Source organism: Loxodonta africana, chromosome 20 (genome assembly GCF_030014295.1).
Source record: "Loxodonta africana isolate mLoxAfr1 chromosome 20, mLoxAfr1.hap2, whole genome shotgun sequence".
In the NCBI taxonomy this organism is placed as follows: domain Eukaryota; kingdom Metazoa; phylum Chordata; class Mammalia; order Proboscidea; family Elephantidae; genus Loxodonta; species Loxodonta africana.
The window spans coordinates 2,491,932-2,504,810 of record NC_087361.1 but is presented as its reverse complement, the minus strand read 5'-3'; positions in this window follow the sequence as shown (position 1 = coordinate 2,504,810).

Genomic DNA, 12,879 nt, shown 5'->3' with positions numbered 1-12,879 from the left:
AAGCGCTTACTAATGAAGATCAAAGACTTCAGCCCTCATTATGGATTACACCTTAACATAAAGAAAATCAAAATCCTCACAACTGGAACAATAAGCAACATCATGATAATCGGAGAAAAGATCCAAGTTGTCAAAGATTTAATTTTACCTGGATCCACATGGAAGCAGTAGTCAAGAAATCAAACGATGTATTGCAATGGGCAAATCTACTGCAAAAGACCTCTAAGGTGCTGTCTTAGTCATCCACTGCTGCCGTAACAGAAATACCACAAGTGGATGGCTTTAACAAAGAGAAATTTGTTCTCTCACAGTATAGTAGGTTACAAGTCCAAATTCAGGGCATTGGCTACAGGGGAAGGCTTTTTCTCTCTGTTGGCTCTGGAGCAAGGTTCTTATCTTCTGTCTTCCCTTGGTCAAGGAGCTTCCCAGGTGCAGGGACCCTGTGTCCAAAGGACCCATTCTGCTCGTGGTGCTGCTTTCTTGGTGGTATGAGGTCCCCAACTCTCTACTTGTTTCCCTTTCCTTTTATCTCTTGAAAGATAAAAGGTGGTCCAAGCCACACCCCAGGGAAACTCCCTTTACCTTTGGATCGGGGAGGTGACCTGAGTAAGGGTGGTTTTACAATCCCACCCTAATCCTTTCAACATAAAATTACAATCACAAAATGGAAGACAATCACTCAATACTGGGAATCATAGCCTAACCAAGTCGATAACACACATTTTTAGGGGGACATAATTCAATCCATGACAGGTGCTAAGAAGCAAAGATGTTACTTTAAGGACTAAGGTGTGCCTAACCCAAGTTGTGATATTTTCAATAGCCTTATATCCATGTGAATTCTGGACAATGAACATTGAAAACTGAAGAAGAATGGATGCACTTGAATTATGGTGTTGTCAAAGAACATTGAATATACCATGGACTGCCAGAAAAACAATCAAATCTGTCTTGGAAGAAGTACAGCTGGAAGGCTCCTTGGAAGAGAAGATGGTGAGGCTTTGTTTCACATACGTTGGACATGTTATCAGGAGAGAGCAGTCCCTGGGGCAGGACGCCATGCTTGGTAAGGTAGATGGTCAGCAAAAAGGAGGAAGACCCCCAATGAGATGGATTGACACAGTGGCTGCAACAGTGGGCTCAAGCATAACAACAATTGTGAGGATGGTGCAGGACTGGACTGTGTTTCATTCTATTCTACAAAGGATTGCTATGAGTCAGCACTGACTTGACAGCACCTAAGGACAACCCTGGTGGCGTAATGGTTAAGTGCTAGGCTGCTAACCAAAAGGTCAGCAATTTGAATCCACCAGGCGCCCCTTGGAAATTCTATGGGAGTTGGAATCGACTCGATGGCCATGGGTTACGGGTAAGGACAACAACATATAAATACTTCTAGCCCAATCTTTTTGCCTCAATCACTGATCCATCTATTAGCATATGCTATTTTTTTTTTATTTTATCCATTTCAAACATTTAAACAAACAACCAAAAAAAAAAAAGAATTCATTGTCTTCCCCACTGTTTCAGTCTCCTGTATTTCCTTTGTTGAGAGGTGTTATCATCCATCTTGCCATCTAAAGACAGAAATATAGCAACTGCCTTAAATCACCACCTCTCCAGTGGGTCAAAATGTTATGGAACCCAGCACTTACACATGTGTACTGACTAGATCTCTCCTGTTACTACACTGCCTCACTTCTGGTTTAAAGTATCTGTAACCTGGTTTATGGAAATCTCTAACTGATCATGATTACCTCCCAGTCCATCCAGTCTTGATGCTACAAAATATTGATTGCATGCCACCACAAGCTGAATTTCTTAATGAAGGAATTTAGGAGCTATGTACACCATGCACCCTCCCTCCCACCCTCCAAAAAAAAAATTAATAATTTTTTTCATAAATGCTGATTTTCAGTTTTCTGGGAATAGGGTACATTTTACTTTTTATTAAATTCTCAAAGGAACTTAAGTCCAAGAAAAAATTAAAAAACACTGGCTTATGGAAATTCAAGATCTTTAATTTGCTGTACAAAAACTTGTTTGCTGGAATCAGCTTATACCTGCTCTTGAGAAAACTGATTATTATACAGTCAGAAATTTTGCAAGCCTGTTAAATTGTTGGTAGCTAGAAATTGGCCATGGTGGGGATAGTCACTTCATGAAAGTTCACACCGACTGTATATCAAGATTTTTATTCACAGCCGGTTTACCAGCAGATGTCTGTTACTCAATCTCAAATACATTTGCTTCTGCTGTGCTGAATTACAGGGTTTCTCAAGTCTATGCTTTATTTGTAGGCCCCTGGGTGGAGCAAATAGTTTGCACTCAGTCTCAAGTCTTAAGTCTATGCTTTATTTGTAGGCCCCTGGGTGGAGCAAATATGTTGCACTCAGCTACAAACCGAAAAGGTCAATGGGTCAAACCCACCCAGCAGCTCTCTGGAAGACAGGCCTGGTGATCTGCCTTCCATAAAGATTAAAAAAAAAAAAAACAGCCTAGAAAACCTTATGGGACAGTTCTATTCTTTCCTATAGGGTTGCTATGAGTCAGAATCAACTTGATGACACACAACAACATAGAGGATGAAGAAATTTGTCTTTTACTTGCAGGGTATATCCTAGAATGCCCCTGAGCATTGGACCCCCATAGGCTTGTCTCCCACAATGGGTACATGTGCCTTACCAAGGTCTCCAGCATAATAGCCACCTCTTGCCCATCCTGCCCCATCAGTGTGATATCATTAATGTGATGAATCAGTGTGATGTTCTGGGGCACCGCCAGGCAGTCCAAGACTCTTAGGGCTATATGCCAACAGAGGGAAGGAGAACGAATACAGCCCTGAGGTAAGAATGAAGTGAATATTGTGGTTTATATCGTGTGAGTGCAAGTTTTCCTCATTATTAACCTGCCCTGGAAACTCTGGTGGCTTAGTGGTTAAATGCTACGGCTGCTAACCAAAAGGCTGGCAGTTTGAATCTACCAGGCACTCCTTGGAAACCCTGTGGGGCAGCCCTACTCTATCCTATAAGATCACTATGAGTCGAAATCGACTTGACAGCAATGGGTTTGGTTTTTTTAGGAATGATGGAGGAGGAGGCCTGGTGATGAAATGGTTAAGTGCTCGGCTACTAATTGAAAGGTCGGTGGTTTGAACCCAGTAGCCTCTCCGTGGGAGAAAAGACCTGGAGATCTGCTTTCATAAAAGTTACAGCCTAGAAAACCCTGTGGGGCAGTTCTGCTCTTTCCGTTAGGGTGGCCATGAGTCAGAATCGACTCCACAGCACACAACAGCAACAAGAACAGCAGAATCATAAATCCTGTCCAGCAGCTGCAGTAAGGCTTACAGCTTGTTTAAGTCTGAGGTAGTCGTCTACATAAGTCTGAGGTAGTCCACATAAGTCTGAGGTAGCCTACATAAGTCTGCGGTAGTCCACATAAGTCTGAGGTAGTCCACATAAGTCTGAGGTAGTCCACATAAGTCTGAGGTAGCCTACATAATTCTGAGGTAGTCCACATAAGTCTGAGGTAGCCTACATAAGTCTGAGGTAGTCCACATAAGTCTGAGGTAGCCCACATAAGTCTGAGATAGTCCACATAAGTCTGAGGTAGTCCACATAAGTCTGAGGTAGTCCACATAAGTCTGAGGTAGTCCACATAAGTCTGAGGTAGTCCACAGAAGTCTGAGGTAGTCCACATAAGTCTGAGGTGGTCGTCTACATAAGTCTGAGGTAGTCCACATAAGTCTGAGGTAGTCCACATAAGTCCGAGGTAGCCTACATAAGTCTGAGGTAGCCTACATAAGTCTGAGGTAGTCCACATAAGTCTGAGTAGTCCACATAAGTCTGAGGTAGTCCACATAAGTCTGAGGTAGTCCACATAAGTCTGAGGTAGTCCACATAAGTCTGAGGTAGCCTACATAAGTCTGAGGTAGCCTACATAAGTCTGAGGTAGTCCACATAAGTCTGAGGTAGTCCACATAAGTCTGAGGTAGCCTACATAAGTCTGAGGTAGTCCACATAAGTCTGAGGTAGTCCACATAAGTCTGAGGTAGTCCACATAAGTCTGAGGTAGTCCACATAAGTCTGAGGTAGTCTACACTCATTCTCATGATCCTTCTGGTTTCTGCCAGGTGGGCAGATATGACAGAGCTGTGCTAGAGACCCCACGTCTGCATCCTTTAGATCATTAATGGTGGCACTAATCTTCATCATATACCCTTCCCCCAGGATGTGATAACTTTGGTTTAATACCTTGGCCAGGATGGTATGAGAGGTAGTTCAGAGGTTTTTAATCGATCTTCCCTAAAAAAAAAAAATTTTTTTTTTTTTTTTTAGTCTGATAGCTATTACCCTGCAGGCCAAGAACCCAAGTGCCAAGTATATTCATTCCAATTAGACATTCCAGGATTGGGGTAATACCCCTTCTGTGGGTCCACAAACCCAGTGGGATCCCTTAAGCTAGGCTTTACCCAGGACTTCATTTACTACCTGGCCTTTGTAAGCTCCCATGGGTATCAATGTTAATTCAGATCCTGTTACATAGTCTTCAAAATGTTGTATTTCCTTTTCCAGTGTACAGACACAGGAAAATGAGTAAATGGCTGTAGATCCCGTGGGTGGACAAAAAAGGACTGGGGAAACCATTACAGGAAATGCTTGCCACGTTAGTACAAGATCCTTCATCTCAGGGACTCAGCAATCTCTTCACTCAGGGGGTTCCGTACCTGAACATAGACTCAGGGAAGTGAGCAAGAGATTACGACTTTCTATCAGGCTGACTACCCTCAGCCTCCTGCTCCTCCATTCTTGACTTTTTTGCTTGTAGGTGTTAAGCAGCACCCTTGTTAGCTGTCTTTCTATTTTGTCCCGTGGGACACCGTGTCCTATTAATCACCTCCACAATCCCCTGCAGGTTAAGCTCCCTTTGCTTCTCTTTAACCTTTCTGGTAATTGCTGCCTCCTGGCTTCTGATGGTTAAGTGTTATCACCTGAGCTCTATCCCATCAGAATGAATACAGCCCTAAGGTAAAAATGGAAGTGAATATTGTGGTTTATCTCAAGTGAATGCAAACTTTCCTCATTATTAACCTGCTCTGTAAACCCACATGGCTTAGTGGTTAAGTGCTACAGCTGCTAACCAAAAGGTTGGCAGTTCGAATCCACCAAGCTCTCCTTGGAAACCCTACGGGGCAGTTCTACTCTGTCCTATAAGTTTGCTATGAGTTGAAATTGACTTGACGGCAACCGGTTTGGTTGCATTAACAAGCCTAGCTCTGTGACCATTTCACCTACTGTCAGTCTTATCTGTAGAAGAGAGTCCCTGCTGAACTTAGTGATGCTGGTGCTATTCTCCAGCACATTCCTGATGGCCTTGAGGCGTGCTGGGTCTACTAGACGCTCCTGAGGAACATTCCTAGGTAGTCTCTGACTTCGCGTAATGTATCCATTCTTTCAGGCCTACTTCCCTCAGCCTGTTCTTACCTTTAGTCTCTGCCAGTGCAGCTTGGGCATTTCTACTTTATTCATTGTTGGCCGTTGCTTTCACCGGGTCTCTAAGAGCCACCCACAGTGTGATGGATTGCTTTCCGTGTGGCCTTTCTCACTGTGGTTTTGTAACTTCCACAAATGATTGGGTGGGACATGCTAATAAGGTACATCAAACTCTAATAAGGGCATTGGTCAGTTTTGCCACCCCGCTAGGCTTAAAAAGAGAGCCAATCCCAGAGCAAAGAGAGGATCCCATCACCACCAACGAAGAATAGCCAGGAGTGGAAAGCGTGTCCTTTGGACCTGGGTTCCCTGCATTGAGAAGCTCCTGGAACCAGGAGGCCGAGAGAGAGAGTTGTAACCCTGAAGACAGCAAGAAGCCATGGCAGAGAAATGACAGCAGGAGAGGGCACTGTGGGCTTCCTGGCCCACAGAGAGAGAAAACTGAGTGCCTTTGGGTGGAGGCATATGTCTTAGTCATCTGGTGCTGCCACAGAAAAAATACCAAAAGTGGACGGCTTTAACAAAGAGAAATTTATTTTCTTACAGCCTAGTAGGTTACAAGCCTAAATTCAGGGCGTCGGCTCCAGAGGAAGGTTCTCTCTCTATCAGCTCTGGAGAAAGGTGCTTGTCCTCAATCTTCCCCTGGTCAAGGACCTTCTCAGGCTCAGGGACCCCAGGTCCAAAGGACATGCTCTGCTCCTGCTGCTGCTTTCTTGGTGGTATGCTTGCTTCTACCTTTTATATCTCAAGAGATTGCCTTAAGACACAGTCCAATCCTATAGGTTGAGTCCTGCTTCACTAACACAACTGTTGCCACCGCCCCTCATTAACATCATAGAGGCAGGATTTACAACATATAGGAAAATCACACAATACCAAGAATCATGGCCCAGCCCATTTGATACACACATTTTGGGGAGGACATAATTCAATCTATGACAGCGTACTAGCAGAGTGGGGTAATTCTATTTCCTCCTTCAGGGGAGGGCGCCTGTTACTTTGTGGGAGAGGGGCCTATGCAGTGTCTTCCAGCACAGGAGAAGTGCTAACACTCTGAGAGTAGACTGCCTCTGCAAGTTCTGAGAATTCATAGAGGACTACAGAGTAATGCTGTCAGGGATACTCATCTAGGTGTCCTCAGTCCATGTTTCATGGTCCCAGATTTAACCAACCAGAGTGCTGACTTTAGCAAAGCAGATCTCCCTTAGTTGAGAATTTAAAAGTCTCTGGAGCTTGGTAACTTTAACTATTAGTTTTGTTTGCTGCTTAACTGTGTCCATTCTTCTAATTGCAAGAGATATGGGTCTCTTTGTAAACTACGGAAAAGGCTCATTTGTGTCCACCCTTGTCTGAACACTCACTAATGACCCTCCTTTCTCATTATTCTGTTGATGGACATGAATACAGATAAGCAATAAACAGCCAACTCCACTGTCATTATTGACATTTTTATACCCATATTTTCCAAATGCCTGAATTATTGCACTTGCAAGGGCATTTCCCTCTAGGAGGACATTTTTTTCAAGTCACCTACAGTGAAATCTTTAGTAATTGAACCACCAGGAACTCTCCATACCCCATACACCACTTAGGATGTGGTCCTTTTTTGTCCAGGAGGTGAGTGAACCAGTTTCTGAACCCCATCTTATCATCTGTTTCCTCTGACCACTCCTGACACAATATGTGTTGGTTCAGGTCCTCTAAGAAGTAGACGTCAAAATGAGATTAGGCATGCAAGAAATTTATTGTGGAAAACAGCTATAAAGGAAAAGAGATGAGGGTGAGAGGAGGCTGGGAGAACTGTCAGAGCATGATGCAGGTTTGACCTCTGGGAAGAAGAGAGAGAAGGAAAGTTGAGTAGAAATTGTCTTACTGGCAGTGCAATTTTAAGAAAGTTTCAGCAAAACTAATGAGAAGTCCTTGAGCTTAAGTGATAGGAATGGTCCAGGCTTAGAATCCCTGTAGCACTCAGTAGCCCGTGGGAGTTGTAGCCTGTTGTGAATAAACTAGGCTATAGTAGAGTCAATTCCAGCTCATTCAACTCCATGTATGTCAAAGTAAAACTATGCTTCTTAGGGTTTTCAATGGCTGATTTTTCCAGAAGTAGATTTCCAGGCCTTTTTTCCAAGGTGCCTCTGGGTAGACTGCAACTTCCAACATTTTGGTTAGCAGCTGAACGTGTTAAACATTTGCATACCCAGTGACTCCAAGGTTTTGAATCTAGTGGTGAGTTCAGAGCTGGAACCACTGAGCAGTTACTCTCCTTGCAGTAGATAACTGAGAGTAACACATGCTTGGCCACAGCACCATAATGTTATATACTTCCTTGGCCTGGATGCCTTGAAGAAAGGGGAGAAAAGTAGGGGATGCCCAGGTTGTGGCACTCCTCTTCTGAGCACGTCAGCATTTTCTACTTCCCTCTGAAATTATACTTGGTGATGAGAAAAGATCAGGGTACGACTACTCGGCTTAGAGAACAATTCAAGAAAAGCATCGGCATCCACCAACAGAAAGTGAGCTACAGCTCAGGGAGAGATTTCTTATAGGAAAACATTTCCCAGTCTATGAACTATTAAATTGTAAGTGGCTTGTTCCATCCTCTTTCATTTGAAGATAATTAAAATTGACCTTGTTCCTTTTCCTAACCAGAAATGACCTTGTTGCCCTTCCTAACCAGCAATGACCTTGTTGCCCTTCCTAACCAGAGACTTCTTGTGTCAATGACTGAGAGGTGTTAGTAATAGTAGCTGAGGCTCCTGCTACAGGGTTTTCTGATCTTGATCCTTTTCCTGAATATAATAACTTCACAGCCCCTTAGTCTGAGTTAGCAGTTGTAATTTTTTAGTCATATTAAGGACAGTAGTCATTTCAGTCTTCTTTCCTCTTTTAGTCCTTTGCTAAAAACCTAAAAGGCAGTTAGCATTGCTAAACTGGTACCATCAAGCCCTCTCCTGAATGTGACAGCTTATGAACCTCTTCTGCTGAGGTGGAGATATTTTGCAAATAGGTTTTATGATCAGTGTCTAAAAACTGAGGTACTACTACCATTTTTATGAATATCAACATTACTTTCCTCATTAGTACAAAACAGGTAGAAGTGGGGTAGAATGTGGAGAGGCAAAACCAGATGCAGAGTTGATTCTACTCCTAGTCAGTTCCCACTCATGGCAACCCCACGTGTGTCAGAGTAGAACTGTGCTCCATAAGAAAAAAAATTGAATGCTATGTACTAAACTCTTAAAAGTAAATAAAATATCCTTGGGAACAGTATGATCAATGATTTTACTTCCTACTTTTTATGTCTTAAAAGTCTTTGAAATTTTATAGTTAACACATGTTTTTGTAATTAGAAAACTATTCCTATAAAGGAACTTTTTAATGAGTGAAAAAAAATGTTTTGATTTGTATACCCTTAATTAAACACCCCCTCCCTCAATGAAAAGGAAACCAAAGAGAGAAAGTGACATGCTAATTCTAAATTTAGATATAAATATATAAAGAACTCCCAAAAGTCAATAACAAGAAAGGAAACAACCTAATACAAAATGAGCAAAAGATTTTGATACTTGGTCAAAGAAGATAATGGAGGGCAAATAAACACACTTCTACTGGCCATACAATCATTTTATACAATCAAATGGTACAATCATTTTGGAAAACAGTTTGGCAGTTTCTTGTAGAGTTAAATGTGCAAATAACATAAGAACCAGTAATCTCTCTCCTTGGGTAGTACTGGAAGGTGAGCCCCTGAGGTAGGAAGACACTCAAAATGTAACTGGAGGAAAGCTGCCTCCTCAAAGTAGAGTCGACTTTAAAGACATGAATGGAGTCAAGCTTTCAGAATCTTCATTTGCCGATGTGGCATGACTCAAACTTCCATTAATAATTGGAGTGTGGAATGTATGAAGTACGAGTCTAGAAAAATCAGAAATTGTCAAAAATGAAATGGAACACACAAACATCAATATCTTAGGAATTAGTGACCTGAAATGTACTAGTAGTATTGGCCATTTTGAAACATATGGTCTACTGTGCCAGGAATGACAGCTTGAGGAGAAATGACTTTGCATTCATTGTCAGAAAGAACATTTCAAGATCTGTCATGAAGTACAATGCTGTCAGTGACAGGATAATATCCATATGCCTACAAGAAAGACCAGTTAATAAAACTATTATTCAAATTTATGCACCAACCACTGAGGCCAAAGAAGAAACTGAAGATTTTTACCAACTTCTGCAGTCTGAAATTGATCCTTTATGGAATCAAGATGGATTGATAATTACTGGTGATTGGAACGGGAAAGTTGGAAACCAAGAAGAAGGATCAATAGTTGGAAGATATTACCTTGGTGATAAAAATGATGCCAAGAAGGCGGGGCCAAGATGACGGACTAGATAGACACTTCTGGCAAGCCCTCTTACAACAAAGACCCCAAAAAACAAGTGAAACGAGTATATTTATGACAAGCTAGGAACCCTGAATATCAAAGGCAAGGTTAGAAAATGAACTGAGGGACAGGAGAAGGAAGAGACGGTTCAGAAGCAGAGAGGAGCTACGGGACCTGAATTGCCAGGAGCTCTCAGGCACCATTACAGGGAGTGGCTGCAGTGGGCCGGTACTAGCGTTTGGCCACAGTTTCCTCAGAAAGAAGCAGCCAGCCACACAGCTTTACTCATACTTCCGGAACCAGAGAAGAATGGCGCTCTCAGGAAAAGCTAAGTACTTGCTTATATTTTACTGTGCCCCCTGCCCCCAAGCCAGCTTCAGCAGCTGTTGATTTCCCTAGGCCTGAGATAGGCCCTGTTGAGTGCCTACAGCCACCCTCCAGACCCTGGAGAAGGAATAAGTTTGCAATTGAGGGAAAACATAATTTGCGAGCTCCACTAATGGGGGGAGCTCAGGACAGAAGCAGCTCCTGGCCAGGTATAAATGGTCTGTGAATTTTGAGTACCTTTCCCCTCTTCATGGACCTCTGTGGGCCTAATTCAGGAGAATAGGCTCTTATTGGAAGGCTACAACTGTTTCAGCTGTGTGGGGGAGAGGTGAGTGTTTGATGTTTGACACCACTTTGCCCTTTGAACAGGGACCTCACCTACCCACATCAGGGGCCTAAGGACTGATAGTTCTACTCAGGTCACCCAGCAACCTGTGACAGAGGTCAAAGGACAACTGGTACCTCCCAGTCCTTACAACCAAAAACATTGGGTGCCCATGGTCCATCTAGAGAACCCACCCACCTGTATGCTCTAGGAAAGAGAGAAACGCTTTCCTCAGAGACACTTGGGGGACAATTCTCAGCCCCCTGCCTTGTTCAGGGCATGACCCCCTGCTGCAACCAAACACCGGTACCTAAACCAATAACCCCTGCCCCTCTAAGACTGTAGGACAGAGCCTGTACCACACACTTGGTGATCAGCTACCTGGACACCAGAGCTGAATTCTTACAAGAAAAGTGAATGGACTCCTAGGTGGATAAACCTGATAACAGCTCTAGCCATCTGGGGAAAGGACATCAGAACTCCAAAGGTGAAAATCATCAAGCGAGCTCACTCAAGCAACCCATTCGGGCATATCAAAACAAAACAAAGCAAGAAGCTGTGATACAGTAAGTAAACATATAATAAACTACTACAATAACTTACAGATGGCTAGGAGACAAAGGTCAATATCAAGTCATATAAAGAAACAGACCATGATTGCCTCAACAAGCTCTCAAAACAAAGAATCAAGGGATCTTCTGGATGAAAGTGCCTTCCTGGAATTACCAGAGGCAGAATACAAAAGATTAATATATAGAACACTTCAAGATATCAGGAAGAAAATCAGGCAATACACAGAACAAGCCAAGAAACACAGATAAAGCAGTGATTTGTTGGCAGAAAACATCTCTGACATTGTGAAAGATGAGAAGATATCTATCCAAGATGCTCATCGTACTCCACATAAGGTAGATTTTAAAAGAAAGTCACCAAGATATATTATAATCAAGTTTGCCAAAACCAAAGATACAGAAAGAATTCTAAGAGCAGCTAGGGATCAACAAGAAGTCATCTACAAAGGAGAGTCAGGAAGAATAAGCTTGGACTACTCAGCAGAAACCATGCAGGCAAGACGGCAATGGGATGACTTATATAAAAAAATTGAAGAAAAAATTGCCAGCCAAGAATCATATGTCCAGCAAAACTGCCTCTGAAATATGAAGCTGAAATTAGGACATTTCCACATAAACAGAAGCTTAGGGAATTCTTAAAAACCAAACCAAAACTACAAGAAATACTAAAGAAAGTTCCTTGGTTAGGAAACTAATAGTATCAGGTATCAACCCTGGAACACTGGGCAGAGCAATCAGATGTCAACCCAGACAGGGAAATCACAAAAATAAATCAAGGTTAAAAAAAAAAAAACACTCAAAACGGACACAGCAATGTTATTATGTAAAAGAAGACAACATTAAAACAATAAAGTGGGACTAAGAAATGTAGTCATAGATCTTTCATATGGAGTGGAAGACAAGGGAATACAAAGAAATAAAATTTAGATTTAAATTTAGAAAAATAGGGGTAAATAATAAGGTAAACACAAAGGAGACAATCTATCCTACACATCAAAATAAAATACAAGAAAAAAATAGAGATTCAGCAGAAACAAAATGAATATGAGGAAAAGACAATATATAAAGATAATCTACTCAGCACAAAAACATTAAGTGGGAAAAGGAAACTGTCAACAACACAGAAAAAAAGGCATCAAAATGATAGCACTAAATTCATACCTATCCATAATTATGCTGAATGTAAATGGAGTAAATGCACCAATAAAGAGACAGAGAGTGGCAGAATGGATTAAAACACACGATCTATCTATATGTTGCCTACAAGAGACACACCTTAGACTTAGACACACAAAAAAACTAAAATTCAAAGCATAGAAAAAATACATCAAGCAAACAACAATCAAAAAAGAGGAGGAATGGCAATACTAGCTTCTGACAAAACAGAGTTCAAAGTTAAATCTACCACAAAGGATAAGTATGGACACAACATAAAGATTAAAGGGACAATGTACCAGGACGATATATATATTAAATATATATGCACCCAATGACGGGGCTGCAAGATACATAAAACAAACTCTATCAGCATTGAAAAGTGAGATAGACAGCTCCACAATAATAGTAGGAGACTTCAACACACTACTTTCGGTGAAGGACAGGACGCCCAGAAAGAAGCTCAATAAAGACACGGGAGATCTAAATGCCACAATCAACCAACCTGACCTCTTACACATATACAGAACTCTCTGCCCAACAGCAGCCAAGTATACTTTCTTTTCTAGTGCACATGGAACATTCTCTAGAATAGACCACATATTAAGTCATCAAGCAAG